This window comes from Pseudophryne corroboree, unplaced genomic scaffold, assembly GCF_028390025.1.
Source record: "Pseudophryne corroboree isolate aPseCor3 unplaced genomic scaffold, aPseCor3.hap2 scaffold_472, whole genome shotgun sequence".
Lineage (NCBI taxonomy): Eukaryota > Metazoa > Chordata > Amphibia > Anura > Myobatrachidae > Pseudophryne > Pseudophryne corroboree.
The window spans coordinates 392,923-407,748 of NW_026970084.1; the positions used below are offsets into that span (position 1 = coordinate 392,923).

Genomic DNA, 14,826 nt, shown 5'->3' on the forward strand with positions numbered 1-14,826 from the left:
TTAATGCGAACTAGGGGTCATCCAAGCGCCGCAAAAGGCCGCCATGCCCTGCACGCCCCTTTTCTCTTTTCATATGCAGACGAGGGTTGAAGCCAACTTTGACCCACTGCTTGGATGACATCACCATATGCAAATCCATCTGCTGCAGGCCTTCCCCCAAGAATGCTTGCACTAGTTGTTGCATTTGGTTTGTTGTTTGGGGGTGCTTCAGTATTAGGCAGCCTTCTGCCCTCCCATGTTCATCAGAAAATATGTGTTCTCCCTGCAGTTGTTGTCCCCAGATGAGAGTTCCCTTGTGCTGCCTCAGTTGAATCTCCTTTACTTGACAGAGATGTGCCTGAGCAGTGGCCCTCCCCAGCTCTATCCCAAATCATACTTATTTTGCATAGGAGATACCATGGTCATGAAGATTGTTCTCCCAGGGTGAGGTTCATTCATTGCATTCTGGGTATGCTGACCCCTATGATTTCCCCAAATGTGGGAAACTCGACTGCATTATTTGTGGTAGTGGGGGACTGTGTTTGTGCTTTCCTCTGGTCAGCTCTGGTAAAAGTCAGATTTCTTTGTCTCAGATCTTCCTCTAGCCTTGTTCTTTTTTCTAGAGTTCCCTTGCGCTGCCTCAGTTGGATCTCCTTCACTTGACAGGGGGGTACCCGAGCAGCAACCATCCCCAGCTCTAGCCCAACTCCTACTTACCTGCCAGGTGAGATACTATGATCATGAAGGTGCTTCTCCCAGGGCAAGGCTCACCCATTGCACTCTGGGTGTGCTGCTCCTGCGATTTACCCAAATGTGGGAAACTTGACTGCATAATTTGTGTTTCCCCTGGTCGGCTCTCGTATAATTCAGATCTCTTTGTCTCAGGTCTCTCTCCAGCCTAGTTTGCTGTCTGTTTCCACTTCTCTTTTCTTGAGCCGCTCCCTTCTATGCCCTTGCGCACTATCCTGACTTCTCCCGTCTGCTTACTTTGTGCTTTCCATTGCACAATGCAAACTACAGGTAGTACTGCAGGGCCCACACCCTTTTACTTGCCTTACAGAGCAGCTCTGGGGCTGTTACAGTGCCCAGCTGCTGCAAGAAATCAGCTTGAATGCTTCAGGGGCTGGGGCATAGCCAACATGAGCCCCACACCGAAGGAGGGTGGAGGTGTTTAATGCGAACTAGGGGTCATCCAAGCGCCGCAAAAGGCCGCCATGCCCTGCACGCCCCTTTTCTCTTTTCATATGCAGACGAGGGTTGAAGCCAACTTTGACCAACTGCTTGGATGGCATTACCATATGCAAATCAATCTGCTGCAGGCCTTCCCCCAGGAATGCTTGCACTAGTTGTTGCATTTGGTTTGTTGTTTGGGGGTGCTTCAGTATTAGGCAGCCTTCTGCCCTCCCATGTTCATCTGAAAATATGTGTTCTCCCTGCAGTTGTTGTCCCCAGATGAGAGTTCCCTTGTGCTGCCTCAGTTGAATCTCCTTTACTTGACAGAGATGTGCCTGAGCAGCGGCCCTCCCCAGCCCTATCTCAAATCATACTTATTTTGCATAGGAGATACCATGGTCATGAAGATTGTTCTCCCAGGGTGAGGTTCATTCATTGCATTCTGGGTATGCTGACCCCTGTGATTTCCCCAAATGTGGGAAACTCGACTGCATTATTTGTGGTAGTGGGGGACTGTGTTTGTGCTTTCCTCTGGTCAGCTCTGGTAAAAGTCAGATTTCTTTGTCTCAGATCTTCCTCTAGCCTTGTTCTTCTTTCGAGAGTTCCCTTGTGCTGCCTCAGTTGGATCTCCTTCACTTGACAGGGGGGTGCCCGAGCAGCGACCCTCCCCAGCTCTAGCCCAACTCCTACTTACCTGCCAGGTGAGATACTATGATCAGGAAGGTGCTTCTCCCAGGGCAAGGCTCACCCATTGCACTCTGGGTGTGCTGCTCCTGCGATTTCCCCAAATGTGGGACACTTGACTGCATAATTTGTGTTTCCTCTGGTCGGCTCTCGTATAATTCAGATCTCTTTGTCTCAGGTCTCTCTCCAGCCTAGTTTGCTGTCTGTTTCCACTTCTCTTTTCTTGAGCCGCTCCCTTCTATGCCCTTGCGCACTATCCTGACTTCTCCCGTCTGCTTACTTTGTGCCTTCCAACGCACAATGCGAACTACAGGTAGTGCTGCAGGGCCCACACTCTTTTACTTGCCTTACAGAGCAGCTCTGGAGCTGTTACAGTGCCCAGCTGCTGCAAGAAATCAGCTTGAATGCTTCAGGGGCTGGGGCATAGCCAACATGAGCCCCACACCGAAGGAGGGTGGAGGTGTTTAATGCGAACTAGGGGTCATCCAAGCGCCGCAAAAGGCCGCCATGCCCTGCACGCCCCTTTTCTCTTTTCATATGCAGACGAGGGTTGAAGCCAACTTTGACCCACTGCTTGGATGACATCACCATATGCAAATCCATCTGCTGCAGGCCTTCCCCCAGGAATGCTTGCACTAGTTGTTGCATTTGGTTTGTTGTTTGGGGGTGCTTCAGTATTAGGCAGCCTTCTGCCCTCCCATGTTCATCTGAAAATATGTGTTCTCCCTGCAGTTGTTGTCCCCAGATGAGAGTTCCCTTGTGCTGCCTCAGTTGAATCTCCTTTACTTGACAGAGATGTGCCTGAGCAGCGGCCCTCCCCAGCCCTATCCCAAATCATACTTATTTTGCATAGGAGATACCATGGTCATGAAGATTGTTCTCCCAGGGTGAGGTTCATTCATTGCATTCTGGGTATGCTGACCCCTGTGATTTCCCCGAATGTGGGAAACTCGACTGCATTATTTGTGGTAGTGGGGGACTGTGTTTGTGCTTTCCTCTGGTCAGCTCTGGTAAAAGTCAGATTTCTTTGTCTCAGATCTTCCTCTAGCCTTGTTCTTCTTTCGAGAGTTCCCTTGTGCTGCCTCAGTTGGATCTCCTTCACTTGACAGGGGGGTGCCCGAGCAGCGACCCTCCCCAGCTCTAGCCCAACTCCTACTTACCTGCCAGGTGAGATACTATGATCATGAAGGTGCTTCCCCCAGGGCAAGGCTCATCCATTGCACTCTGGGTGTGCTGCCCCTGTGATTTCCCCAAATGTGGGAAACTTGACGGCATAATTTGTGTTTCCACTGGTCGGCTTTCATATAATTCAGATCTCTTTGTCTAAGGTCTCTCTCCAGCCTAGTTTGCTGTCTGTTTCCACTTCTTTTTTTTTTGAGCCCCTCCCTTCTATACCCTTGTGCACTATCCTGACTTCTACTCCTGTCTGCTTACTTTGTGCCTTCCAATGCACAATGCAAACTACAGGTAGTGCTGCAGGGCCCACAACCTTTTACTTGCCTTACAGAGCAGCTCTGGAGCTGTTACAGTGCCAAGCTGCTGCAAGAAATCAGCTTGAAGGCTGGGGCATTGCCAATATGAGCCCCACACCGAAGGAGGGTGGGGGTGTTTAATGCGAACTAAGGGTCATCCAAGCGCCGCAAAAGGCCGCCATGCCCTGCATACCCCTTTTCTCTTTTCATATGCAGATGAGGGTTCCAGCCAACTTTGGCCCACTGCTTGGATGACATCACTGTATGCAAATCCGTCTTCTGCAGACCTTCCCCCAGGAATGCTTGTACTAGTTGTTGCATTTGGTTTGTTGTTTGGGGGTGCTTCAGTATTAGGCAGCCTTCTGCCCTCCCATGTTCATTTGAAAATATGTGTTCTCCCTGCAGTTGTTGTCCCCAGATGAGAGTTCCCTTGTGCTGCCTCAGTTGAATCTCCTTTACTTGACAGAGATATGCCTGAGCAGCGGCCCTCCCCAGCCCTATCCCAAATCATACTTATTTTGCATAGGAGATACCATGGTCATGAAGATTGTTCTCCCAGGGAGAGGTTCATTCATTGCATTCTGGGTATGCTGACCCCTGTGATTTCCCCAAATGTGGGAAACTCGACTGCATTATTTGTGGTAGTGGGGGACTGTGTTTGTGCTTTCCTCTGGTCAGCTCTGGTAAAAGTCAGATTTCTTTGTCTCAGATCTTCCTCTAGCCTTGTTCTTCTTTCGAGAGTTCCCTTGTGCTGCCTCAGTTGGATCTCCTTCACTTGACAGGGGGGTGCCCGAGCAGCGACCCTCCCCAGCTCTAGCCCAACTCCTACTTACCTGCCAGGTGAGATACTATGATCAGGAAGGTGCTTCTCCCAGGGCAAGGCTCACCCATTGCACTCTGGGTGTGCTGCTCCTGCGATTTCCCCAAATGTGGGACACTTGATTGCATAATTTGTGTTTCCTCTGGTCGGCTCTCGTATAATTCAGATCTCTTTGTCTCAGGTCTCTCTCCAGCCTAGTTTGCTGTCTGTTTCCACTTCTCTTTTCTTGAGCTGCTCCCTTCTATGCCCTTGCGCACTATCCTGACTTCTCCCGTCTGCTTACTTTGTGCCTTCCAACGCACAATGCGAACTACAGGTAGTGCTGCAGGGCCCACACCCTTTTAGTTGCCTTACAGAGCAGCTCTGGAGCTGTTACAGTGCCCAGCTGCTGCAAGAAATCAGCAGGAATGCTTCAGGGGCTGGGGCATTGCCAACATGAGCCCCACACCGAAGGAGGGTGGGGGTGTTTAATGCGAACTAAGGGTCATCCAAGCGCCGCAAAAGGCCGCCATGCCCTGCATACCCCTTTTCTCTTTTCATATGCAGATGAGGGTTCCAGCCAACTTTGGCCCACTGCTTGGATGACATCACTGTATGCAAATCCGTCTTCTGCAGACCTTCCCCCAGGAATGCTTGTACTAGTTGTTGCATTTCTTTTGTTGTTTGGGGGTGCTTCAGTATTAGGCAGCCTTCTGCCCTCCCATGTTCATTTGAAAATATGTGTTCTCCCTGCAGTTGTTGTCCCCAGATGAGAGTTCCCTTGTGCTGCCTCAGTTGAATCTCCTTTACTTGACAGATATATGCCTGAGCAGCGGCCCTCCCCAGCCCTATCCCAAATCATACTTATTTTGCATAGGAGATACCATGGTCATGAAGATTGTTCTCCCAGGGTGAGGTTCATTCATTGCATTCTGGGTATGCTGACCCCTGTGATTTCCCCAAATGTGGGAAACTCGACTGCATTATTTGTGGTAGTGGGGGACTGTGTTTGTGCTTTCCTCCGGTCAGCTCTGGTAAAAGTCAGATTTCTTTGTCTCAGATCTTCCTCTAGCCTTGTTCTTCTTTCGAGAGTTCCCTTGTGCTGCCTCAGTTGGATCTCCTTCACTTGACAGGGGGGTGCCCGAGCAGCGACCCTCCCCAGCTCTAGCCCAACTCCTACTTACCTGCCAGGTGAGATACTATGATCAGGAAGGTGCTTCTCCCAGGGCAAGGCTCACCCATTGCACTCTGGGTGTGCTGCTCCTGCGATTTCCCCAAATGTGGGACACTTGACTGCATAATTTGTGTTTTCTCTGGTCGGCTCTCGTATAATTCAGATCTCTTTGTCTCATGTCTCTCTCCAGCCTAGTTTGCTGTCTGTTTCCACTTCTCTTTTCTTGAGCCGCTCCCTTCTATGCCCTTGCGCACTATCCTGACTTCTCCCGTCTGCTTACTTTGTGCCTTCCAACGCACAATGCGAACTACAGGTAGTGCTGCAGGGCCCACACCCTTTTACTTGCCTTACAGAGCAGCTCTGGAGCTGTTACAGTGCCCAGCTGCTGCAAGAAATCAGCTTGAATGCTTCAGGTGCTGGGGCATAGCCAACATGAGCCCCACACCGAAGGAGGGTGGAGGTGTTTAATGCGAATTAGAAGTCATCCAAGCGCCGCAAAAGGCCGCCATGCCCTGCACATCCCTTTTTTCTTTTCATATGCAGACGAGGGTTGAAGCCAACTTTGACCCACTGCTTGGATGACATCACCATATGCAAATCCATCTGCTGCAGGCCTTCCCCCAGGAATGCTTGCACTAGTTGTTGCATTTGGTTTGTTGTTTGGGGGTGCTTCAGTATTAGGCAGCCTTCTGCCCTCCCATGTTCATTTGAAAATATGTGTTCTCCCTGCAGTTGTTGTCCCCAGATGAGAGTTCCCTTGTGCTGCCTCAGTTGAATCTCCTTTACTTGACAGAGATATGCCTGAGCAGCGGCCCTCCCCAGCCCTATCCCAAATCATACTTATTTTGCATAGGAGATACCATGGTCATGAAGATTGTTCTCCCAGGGAGAGGTTCATTCATTGCATTCTGGGTATGCTGACCCCTGTGATTTCCCCAAATGTGGGAAACTCGACTGCATTATTTGTGGTAGTGGGTGACTGTGTTTGTGCTTTCCTCTGGTCAGCTCTGGTAAAAGTCAGATTTCTTTGTCTCAGATCTTCCTCTAGCCTTGTTCTTCTTTCGAGAGTTCCCTTGTGCTGCCTCAGTTGGATCTCCTTCACTTGACAGGGGGGTGCCCGAGCAGCGACCCTCCCCAGCTCTAGCCCAACTCCTACTTACCTGCCAGGTGAGATACTATGATCAGGAAGGTGCTTCTCCCAGGGCAAGGCTCACCCATTGCACTCTGGGTGTGCTGCTCCTGCGATTTCCCCAAATGTGGGACACTTGATTGCATAATTTGTGTTTCCTCTGGTCGGCTCTCGTATAATTCAGATCTCTTTGTCTCAGGTCTCTCTCCAGCCTAGTTTGCTGTCTGTTTCCACTTCTCTTTTCTTGAGCTGCTCCCTTCTATGCCCTTGCGCACTATCCTGACTTCTCCCGTCTGCTTACTTTGTGCCTTCCAACGCACAATGCGAACTACAGGTAGTGCTGCAGGGCCCACACCCTTTTAGTTGCCTTACAGAGCAGCTCTGGAGCTGTTACAGTGCCCAGCTGCTGCAAGAAATCAGCAGGAATGCTTCAGGGGCTGGGGCATTGCCAACATGAGCCCCACACCGAAGGAGGGTGGGGGTGTTTAATGCGAACTAAGGGTCATCCAAGCGCCGCAAAAGGCCGCCATGCCCTGCATACCCCTTTTCTCTTTTCATATGCAGATGAGGGTTCCAGCCAACTTTGGCCCACTGCTTGGATGACATCACTGTATGCAAATCCGTCTTCTGCAGACCTTCCCCCAGGAATGCTTGTACTAGTTGTTGCATTTGGTTTGTTGTTTGGGGGTGCTTCAGTATTAGGCAGCCTTCTGCCCTCCCATGTTCATTTGAAAATATGTGTTCTCCCTGCAGTTGTTGTCCCCAGATGAGAGTTCCCTTGTGCTGCCTCAGTTGAATCTCCTTTACTTGACAGATATATGCCTGAGCAGCGGCCCTCCCCAGCCCTATCCCAAATCATACTTATTTTGCATAGGAGATACCATGGTCATGAAGATTGTTCTCCCAGGGTGAGGTTCATTCATTGCATTCTGGGTATGCTGACCCCTGTGATTTCCCCAAATGTGGGAAACTCGACTGCATTATTTGTGGTAGTGGGGGACTGTGTTTGTGCTTTCCTCCGGTCAGCTCTGGTAAAAGTCAGATTTCTTTGTCTCAGATCTTCCTCTAGCCTTGTTCTTCTTTCGAGAGTTCCCTTGTGCTGCCTCAGTTGGATCTCCTTCACTTGACAGGGGGGTGCCCGAGCAGCGACCCTCCCCAGCTCTAGCCCAACTCCTACTTACCTGCCAGGTGAGATACTATGATCAGGAAGGTGCTTCTCCCAGGGCAAGGCTCACCCATTGCACTCTGGGTGTGCTGCTCCTGCGATTTCCCCAAATGTGCGACACTTGACTGCATAATTTGTGTTTTCTCTGGTCGGCTCTCGTATAATTCAGATCTCTTTGTCTCATGTCTCTCTCCAGCCTAGTTTGCTGTCTGTTTCCACTTCTCTTTTCTTGAGCCGCTCCCTTCTATGCCCTTGCGCACTATCCTGACTTCTCCCGTCTGCTTACTTTGTGCCTTCCAACGCACAATGCGAACTACAGGTAGTGCTGCAGGGCCCACACCCTTTTACTTGCCTTACAGAGCAGCTCTGGAGCTGTTACAGTGCCCAGCTGCTGCAAGAAATCAGCTTGAATGCTTCAGGTGCTGGGGCATAGCCAACATGAGCCCCACACCGAAGGAGGGTGGAGGTGTTTAATGCGAATTAGAAGTCATCCAAGCGCCGCAAAAGGCCGCCATGCCCTGCACATCCCTTTTTTCTTTTCATATGCAGACGAGGGTTGAAGCCAACTTTGACCCACTGCTTGGATGACATCACCATATGCAAATCCATCTGCTGCAGGCCTTCCCCCAGGAATGCTTGCACTAGTTGTTGCATTTGGTTTGTTGTTTGGGGGTGCTTCAGTATTAGGCAGCCTTCTGCCCTCCCATGTTCATCTGAAAATATGTGTTCTCCCTGCAGTTGTTGTCCCCAGATGAGAGTTCCCTTGTGCTGCCTCAGTTGAATCGCCTTTACTTGACAGAGATGTGCCTGAGCAGCGGCCCTCCCCAGCCCTATCCCAAATCATACTTATTTTGCATAGGAGATATCATGGTCATGAAGATTGTTCTCCCAGGGTGAGGTTCATTCATTGCATTCTGGGTATGATGACCCCTGTGATTTCCCCAAATGTGGGAAACTCGACTGCATTATTTGTGGTAGTGGGGGACTGTGTTTGTGCTTTCCTCTGGTCAGCTCTGGTAAAAGTCAGATTTCTTTGTCTCAGATCTTCCTCTAGCCTTGTTCTTCTTTCGAGAGTTCCCTTGTGCTGCCTCAGTTGGATCTCCTTCACTTGACAGGGGGGTGCCTGAGCAGCGACCCTCCCCAGCTCTAGCCCAACTCCTACTTACCTGCCAGGTGAGATACTATGATCATGTAGGTGCTTCTCCCAGGGCAAGGCTCACCCATTGCACTCTGGGTGTGCTGCTTCTTTGATTTCCCCAAATGTGGGAAACTTAACTGCATAATTTGTGTTTCCCATGGTCGGCTCTCATATAATTCAGATCTCTTTGTCTCAGGTCTCTCTTCAGCCTAGTTTGCTGTCTGTTTCCACTTCTCTTTTCTTGAGCCGCTCCCTTCTATGCCCTTGCGCACTATACTGACTTCTCCCATCTGCTTACTTTGTGCCTTCCAACGCACAATGCGAACTACAGGTAGTGCTGCAGGGCCCACACCCTTTTACTTGCCTTACAGAGCAGCTCTGGAGCTGTTACAGTGCCCAGCTGCTGCAAGAAATCAGCTTGAATGCTTCAGGGGCTGGGGCATAGCCAACATGAGCCCCACACCGAAGGAGGGTGGAGGTGTTTAATGCGAACTAGGGGTCATCCAAGCGCCGCAAAAGGCCGCCATGCCCTGCACGCCCCTTTTCTCTTTTCATATGCAGATGAGGGTTGAAGCCAACTTTGACCCACTGCTTGGATGACATCACCATATGCAAATCCATCTGCTGCAGGCCTTCCCCCAGGAATGCTTGTACTAGTAGTTGCATTTGGTTTGTTGTTTGGGGGTGCTTCAGTATTAGGCAGCCTTCTGCCCTCCCATGTTCATCTGAAAATATGTGTTCTCCCTGCAGTTGTTGTCCCCAGATGAGAGTTCCCTTGTGCTGCCTCAGTTGAATCTCCTTTACTTGACAGAGATGTGCCTGAGCAGCGGCCCTCCCCAGCCCTATCCCAAATCATACCTATTTTGCATAGGAGATACCATGGTCATGAAGATTGTTCTCCCAGGGTGAGGTTCATTCATTGCATTCTGGGTATGCTGACCCCTGTGATTTCCCCAAATGTGGGAAACTCGACTGCATTATTTGTGGTAGAGGGGGACTGTGTTTGTGCTTTCCTCTGGTCAGCTCTGGTAAAAGTCAGATTTCTTTGTCTCAGATCTTCCTCTAGCCTTGTTCCTCTTTCGAGAGTTCCCTTGTGCTGCCTCAGTTGGATCTCCTTCACTTGACAGGGGGGTGCCCGAGCAGCGACCCTCCCCAGCTCTAGCCCAACTCCTACTTACCTGCCAGGTGAGATACTATGATCATGAAGGTGCTTCTCCCAGGGCAAGGCTCACCCATTGCACTCTGGGTGTGCTGCTCCTGCAATTTCCCCAAATGTGGGACACTTGACTGCATAATTTGTGTTTCCCCTTGTCGGCTCTCGTATAATTCAGATCTCTTTGTCTCAGGTCTCTCTCCAGCCTAGTTTGCTGTCTGTTTCCACTTCTCTTTTCTTGAGCCGCTCCCTTCTATGCCCTTGCGCACTATCCTGACTTCTCCCGTCTGCTTACTTTGTGCCTTACAATGCACAATGCAAACTACAGGTAGTGCTGCAGGGCCCACACCCTTTTACTTGCCTTACAGAGCAGCTCTGGAGCTGTTACAGTGCCCAGCTGCATCAAGAAATCAGCTTGAATGCTTCAGGGGCTGGGGCATAGCCAACATGAGCCCCACACCGAAGGAGGGTGGAGGTGTTTAATGCGAACTAAGGGTCATCCAAGCGCCGCAAAAGGCCGCCATGCCCTGCACACCCCTTTTCTCTTTTCATATGCAGACGAGGGTTGAAGCCAACTTTGACCCACTGCTTGGATGGCATTACCATATGCAAATCAATCTGCTGCAGGCCTTCCCCCAGGAATGCTTGCACTAGTTGTTGCATTTGGTTTGTTGTTTGGGGGTGCTTCAGTATTAGGCAGCCTTCTGCCCTCCCATGTTCATCTGAAAATATGTGTTCTCCCTGCAGTTGTTGTCCCCAGATGAGAGTTCCCTTGTGCTGCCTCAGTTGAATCTCCTTTACTTGACAGAGATGTGCCTGAGCAGCGGCCCTCCCCAGCCCTATCCCAAATCATACTTATTTTGCATAGGAGATACCATGGTCATGAAGATTGTTCTCCCAGGGTGAGGTTCATTCATTGCATTCTGGGTATGCTGACCCCTGTGATTTCCCCAAATGTGGGAAACTCGACTGCATTATTTGTGGTAGTGGGGGACTGTGTTTGTGCTTTCCTCTGGTCAGCTCTGGTAAAAGTCAGATTTCTTTGTCTCAGATCTTCCTCTAGCCTTGTTCTTCTTTCGAGAGTTCCCTTGTGCTGCCTCAGTTGGATCTCCTTCACTTGACAGGGGGGTGCACGAGCAGCGACCCTCCCCAGCTCTAGCCCAACTCCTATTTACCTGCCAGGTGAGATACTATGATCAGGAAGGTGCTTCTCCCAGGGCAAGGCTCACCCATTGCACTCTGGGTGTGCTGCTCCTGCGATTTCCCCAAATGTGGGACACTTGACTGCATAATTTGTGTTTCCTCTGGTCGGCTCTCATATAATTCAGATCTCTTTGTCTCAGGTCTTTCTCCAGCCTAGTTTGCTGTCTGTTTCCACTTCTCTTTTCTTGAGCCGCTCCCTTCTATGCAGTTGCGCACTTTCCTGACCTCTCCCGTCTGCTTACTTTGTGCCTTCCAACGCACAATGCATACTACAGGTAGTGCTGCAGGGCCCACACCCTTTTACATGCTTTACAGAGCAACTCTGGAGCTGTTACAGTGCCCAGCTGCTGCAAGAAATCATCTTGAATGCTTCAGGGGCTGGGGCATAGCCAACATGAGCCCCACACCGAAGGAGGGGTCATCCAAGCGCCACAAAAGGACACCATGCCCTGCACATCCCTTTTTTATTTTCATATGCAGACGAGGGTTGAAGCCAACTTTGACCCACTGCTTGGATGACATCACCATATGCAAATCCATCTGCTGCAGGCCTTCCCCCAGGAATGCTTGCACTAGTTGTTGCATTTGGTTTGTTGTTTGGGGGTGCTTCAGTATTAGGCAGCCTTCTGCCCTCCCATGTTCATCTGAAAATATGTGTTCTCCCTGCAGTTGTTGTCCCCAGATGAGAGTTCCCTTGTGCTGCCTCAGTTGAATCTTCTTTACTTGACAGAGATGTGCCTGAGCAGCGGCCCTCCCCAGCCCTATCCCAAATCATACTTATTTTGCATAGGAGATACCATGGTCATGAAGATTGTTCTCCCAGGGTGAGGTTCATTCATTGCATTCTGGGTATGCTGACCCCTGTGATTTCCCCAAATGTGGGAAACTCGACAGCATTATTTGTGGTAGTGGGGGACTGTGTTTGTGCTTTCTTCTGGTCAACTCTGGTAAAAATCAGATTTCTTTGTCTCAGATCTTCCTCTAGCCTTGTTCCTCTTTCGAGAGTTCCCTTGTGCTGCCTCAGTTGGATCTCCTTCACTTGACAGGGGGGTACCCGAGCAGCGACCCTCCCCAGCTCTAGCCCAACTCCTACTTACCTGCCAGGTGAGATACTATGATCATGTAGGTGCTTCTCCCAGGGCAAGGCTCACCCATTGCACTCTGGGTGTGCTGCCCCTGTGATTTCCCCAAATGTGGGAAACTTGACTGCATAATTTGTGTTTACCCTGGTCGTCTCTCGTATAATTCAGATCTCTTTGTCTCAGGTCTCTCTCCAGCCTAGTTTGCTGTCTGTTTCCACTTCTCTTTTCTTGAGCCGCTCCCTTCTATGCCCTTGCGCACTATCCTGACTTCTCCCGTCTGCTTACTTTGTGCCTTCCAACACACAATGCAAACTACAGGTAGTGCTGCAGGGCCCACACCCTTTTTTTTGTTAACTAAAGTAATCCAAAACTGGGATTGATATTTTGGCTCTTTTATTTTTACTTAAAGTACAATAACTTTTACCATTTTAATTTGTTTTAATAGTATATTGACAGTATTGTTTTCTTTCAAAAATCCACTTAATTTTCTTTACCCTATTATTAAAATGGTAATTGACAAAATCAAACTACATTGTCACCAGAAGAGCAATACAAAATGTACAAGTGATATATTAAAATCATCTTTCCAGCTTGAATTTCAATGATGCATTGGGGCAACGATTTTGTGAGAAACATCTTCACCCTTAAATAAAGATTTTCTTAATTCCTTACCTGTGTGCTAATTAGATATCACCTTGTTTTCACATTAAACAGACTTCCACATGAGAAAGCAGCAAGGATGCAGTGGCGTTAATGTTTCCTTGTGTCAACCTGTATTATTTCAGTAGACATTGAAATGAGGATGCATCTTGCTGCCTTTCCAATGAAGCAAGTTTAATTTAGTAATAGGTGAAAAACCATCCCTACAAAGGTGTTAATCAGAGACTTGGCTTTGTGGACACTTTTCAGAGAACAAATTTGTTAGCATAAAAATAAAGCCAGAAAATGAAGAGCTGTTTAATCACGCAATTTGATTTTTTTGCCAGCATATTTCTTTTTCTCTGCAACCCACTGCTAAATTGTGCTTCCTAGATGTTTTTATAAAATCACTGAATCAAATCTAACTCTGATTACATCAGAGAAGGCCAGGTACCCTACACCATAACAGGGGGTATGAAATTTGACTTGTCTACTTAAAGATCACCAAAATCTGATAACAAGGTCAATTAGGTCCCTGGGTGGGATTGAACCACCAACCTTTTGGTTAATAGCCGTACATACTAACTGATTGCGCCACAGAGACACTTTACGAAAGTTCATACTGACAAAGGCTAATAAGCATTCATCTAAAACGTTTCCTAGAAAAACTTTAAAAAGTCAATAATCTGGAGAGTTTTTGTAAGATGTTTCTTCCATCAACCAACGAAGAAACACATTGGTACTTTCCCATGATGAGTGAGTGCTTCAGCCGGGGGGCAATGGAGGAAGCCCCTTTAGGGCTGGAGCCCGGCGGCAACTGACTCCGTTGTCTCTGGCAGTTCCGCCCCTGGACTAGAGGAATGGTCAAGAACATGGCAACATTTAATGCCAAAAAATGCAAAATCATACACGTCTCAAAAATGCAAAGGCTAACTATAATATTAAGGGCATTATAATGGCAAGAGGAAAGCTATCTAAGTATTACTATTTCAGGTAAGCAATGTAACAAAGCAATAGGAAAGGCAAGTCAGATGCTTGTTTGCATAGGTTAAAGAACCAGTAGCAGAAAAAAGTAATACAGGTTGAGTATCCCATATCCAAATATTCCGAAATACGGAATATTCCGAAATACGGACTTTTTTGAGTGAGACTGAGATAGTGAAACCTTTGTGTTTTGATGGCTCAGTGTACACAAACTTTGTTTAATACTCAAAGTTATTAAAAATATTGTATTAAATGAACTTCAGACTGTGTGTATAAGGTGTATATGAAACATAAATGAATTCTGTGAATGTACACACACTTTGTTTAATGCACAAAGTTATAAAAAATATTGGCTAAAATGACCTTCAGGCTGTGTGTATAAGGTGTATATGAAACATAAATGCCTTCTGTGCTTAGATTTAGGTCCCATCACCATAATATCTCGTTATGGTATGCAATTATTCCAAAATACAGAAAAATCCGATATCCAAAATTCCTCTGGTCCCAAGCATTTTGGATAAGGGATACTCAACCTGTAATGCCACTGTATAGGTCCTTGGTACAGCCACATTTAGAATCCTGTGTTCAGTTCCAGAAGCCATATCTCCAGAAGGCTGTAAATACATTAGGGCAACTAAAATTGTGCATGGCCTACATCACAAAACTTACCTGGAAATACTAAAAAATGTTGATGTGTATAGTTTGGAGAAGGGAAGAGGGAACATACAGTAATAGAAACATTTAAATATATAGGGAGGAATGTAATAGGGTGTGAGAATCAGAAAGTGAGAGATTTTGTGTTTTTTCCTGTTGTTTTTTTTGTTTTTGTTTGATTGTTTGTTTTTAAAGTGGCAATCCTTTACATGGCAAAACCAGGTTGATATTTGCCATGTAAAGGATTGCCACCGTGGGCATGTGTAGAAGGGGCACTGCTTCTGTTGGCATTATGTGTGTAAGCTGCACTGATATGGTGGTTATGTGTATAAAGGGCACTGCGACTGTGGGTATTATTATTATTATTATTACATGCGGTGTAATGACAATAAGATAGT

The 14,826-nt window shown here is 48.1% G+C and overlaps 20 non-coding genes and 2 pseudogenes across 20 annotated transcripts; all 22 read left to right on the plus strand.

Annotated features, from left to right (window-relative positions):
- The first annotated feature begins 372 nt into the window (after positions 1-372).
- Positions 373-536, plus strand: LOC135028027 (U1 spliceosomal RNA). Its single transcript, XR_010224393.1, has one exon. It is a non-coding gene; the product is annotated as a U1 spliceosomal RNA (small nuclear RNA).
- A 152-nt stretch (positions 537-688) lies between these two features.
- LOC135027970 (U1 spliceosomal RNA) lies at positions 689-851 on the plus strand. Its single transcript, XR_010224349.1, has one exon. It is a non-coding gene; the product is annotated as a U1 spliceosomal RNA (small nuclear RNA).
- A 671-nt stretch (positions 852-1,522) lies between these two features.
- Positions 1,523-1,686, plus strand: LOC135028021 (U1 spliceosomal RNA). Its single transcript, XR_010224387.1, has one exon. It is a non-coding gene; the product is annotated as a U1 spliceosomal RNA (small nuclear RNA).
- Positions 1,687-1,838: 152 nt separating this feature from the next.
- Positions 1,839-2,001, plus strand: LOC135027973 (U1 spliceosomal RNA). Its single transcript, XR_010224352.1, has one exon. It is a non-coding gene; the product is annotated as a U1 spliceosomal RNA (small nuclear RNA).
- Positions 2,002-2,672: 671 nt separating this feature from the next.
- Positions 2,673-2,836, plus strand: LOC135028026 (U1 spliceosomal RNA). Its single transcript, XR_010224392.1, has one exon. It is a non-coding gene; the product is annotated as a U1 spliceosomal RNA (small nuclear RNA).
- A 152-nt stretch (positions 2,837-2,988) lies between these two features.
- Positions 2,989-3,151, plus strand: LOC135028000 (U1 spliceosomal RNA). Its single transcript, XR_010224371.1, has one exon. It is a non-coding gene; the product is annotated as a U1 spliceosomal RNA (small nuclear RNA).
- A 666-nt stretch (positions 3,152-3,817) lies between these two features.
- LOC135028025 (U1 spliceosomal RNA) lies at positions 3,818-3,981 on the plus strand. Its single transcript, XR_010224391.1, has one exon. It is a non-coding gene; the product is annotated as a U1 spliceosomal RNA (small nuclear RNA).
- Positions 3,982-4,133: 152 nt separating this feature from the next.
- On the plus strand, positions 4,134-4,296 carry LOC135027980 (U1 spliceosomal RNA). Its single transcript, XR_010224356.1, has one exon. It is a non-coding gene; the product is annotated as a U1 spliceosomal RNA (small nuclear RNA).
- A 671-nt stretch (positions 4,297-4,967) lies between these two features.
- On the plus strand, positions 4,968-5,131 carry LOC135028011 (U1 spliceosomal RNA). Its single transcript, XR_010224377.1, has one exon. It is a non-coding gene; the product is annotated as a U1 spliceosomal RNA (small nuclear RNA).
- A 152-nt stretch (positions 5,132-5,283) lies between these two features.
- LOC135027968 (U1 spliceosomal RNA) lies at positions 5,284-5,446 on the plus strand. The gene has a single exon (XR_010224347.1). It is a non-coding gene; the product is annotated as a U1 spliceosomal RNA (small nuclear RNA).
- A 671-nt stretch (positions 5,447-6,117) lies between these two features.
- Positions 6,118-6,281, plus strand: LOC135027954 (U1 spliceosomal RNA). The gene has a single exon (XR_010224333.1). It is a non-coding gene; the product is annotated as a U1 spliceosomal RNA (small nuclear RNA).
- A 152-nt stretch (positions 6,282-6,433) lies between these two features.
- Positions 6,434-6,596, plus strand: LOC135027981 (U1 spliceosomal RNA). Its single transcript, XR_010224357.1, has one exon. It is a non-coding gene; the product is annotated as a U1 spliceosomal RNA (small nuclear RNA).
- A 671-nt stretch (positions 6,597-7,267) lies between these two features.
- On the plus strand, positions 7,268-7,431 carry LOC135028012 (U1 spliceosomal RNA). The gene has a single exon (XR_010224378.1). It is a non-coding gene; the product is annotated as a U1 spliceosomal RNA (small nuclear RNA).
- Positions 7,432-7,583: 152 nt separating this feature from the next.
- On the plus strand, positions 7,584-7,746 carry LOC135027997 (U1 spliceosomal RNA). Its single transcript, XR_010224369.1, has one exon. It is a non-coding gene; the product is annotated as a U1 spliceosomal RNA (small nuclear RNA).
- Positions 7,747-8,417: 671 nt separating this feature from the next.
- LOC135028044 (U1 spliceosomal RNA) lies at positions 8,418-8,581 on the plus strand. Its single transcript, XR_010224410.1, has one exon. It is a non-coding gene; the product is annotated as a U1 spliceosomal RNA (small nuclear RNA).
- A 152-nt stretch (positions 8,582-8,733) lies between these two features.
- Positions 8,734-8,887, plus strand: LOC135027996 (U1 spliceosomal RNA; annotated as a pseudogene).
- A 680-nt stretch (positions 8,888-9,567) lies between these two features.
- On the plus strand, positions 9,568-9,731 carry LOC135028034 (U1 spliceosomal RNA). Its single transcript, XR_010224400.1, has one exon. It is a non-coding gene; the product is annotated as a U1 spliceosomal RNA (small nuclear RNA).
- A 152-nt stretch (positions 9,732-9,883) lies between these two features.
- LOC135027977 (U1 spliceosomal RNA) lies at positions 9,884-10,019 on the plus strand (annotated as a pseudogene).
- A 698-nt stretch (positions 10,020-10,717) lies between these two features.
- LOC135028022 (U1 spliceosomal RNA) lies at positions 10,718-10,881 on the plus strand. The gene has a single exon (XR_010224388.1). It is a non-coding gene; the product is annotated as a U1 spliceosomal RNA (small nuclear RNA).
- A 152-nt stretch (positions 10,882-11,033) lies between these two features.
- Positions 11,034-11,196, plus strand: LOC135027990 (U1 spliceosomal RNA). The gene has a single exon (XR_010224365.1). It is a non-coding gene; the product is annotated as a U1 spliceosomal RNA (small nuclear RNA).
- A 646-nt stretch (positions 11,197-11,842) lies between these two features.
- LOC135027957 (U1 spliceosomal RNA) lies at positions 11,843-12,006 on the plus strand. Its single transcript, XR_010224337.1, has one exon. It is a non-coding gene; the product is annotated as a U1 spliceosomal RNA (small nuclear RNA).
- A 152-nt stretch (positions 12,007-12,158) lies between these two features.
- On the plus strand, positions 12,159-12,321 carry LOC135027993 (U1 spliceosomal RNA). The gene has a single exon (XR_010224368.1). It is a non-coding gene; the product is annotated as a U1 spliceosomal RNA (small nuclear RNA).
- The last annotated feature ends 2,505 nt before the right edge of the window (positions 12,322-14,826 follow it).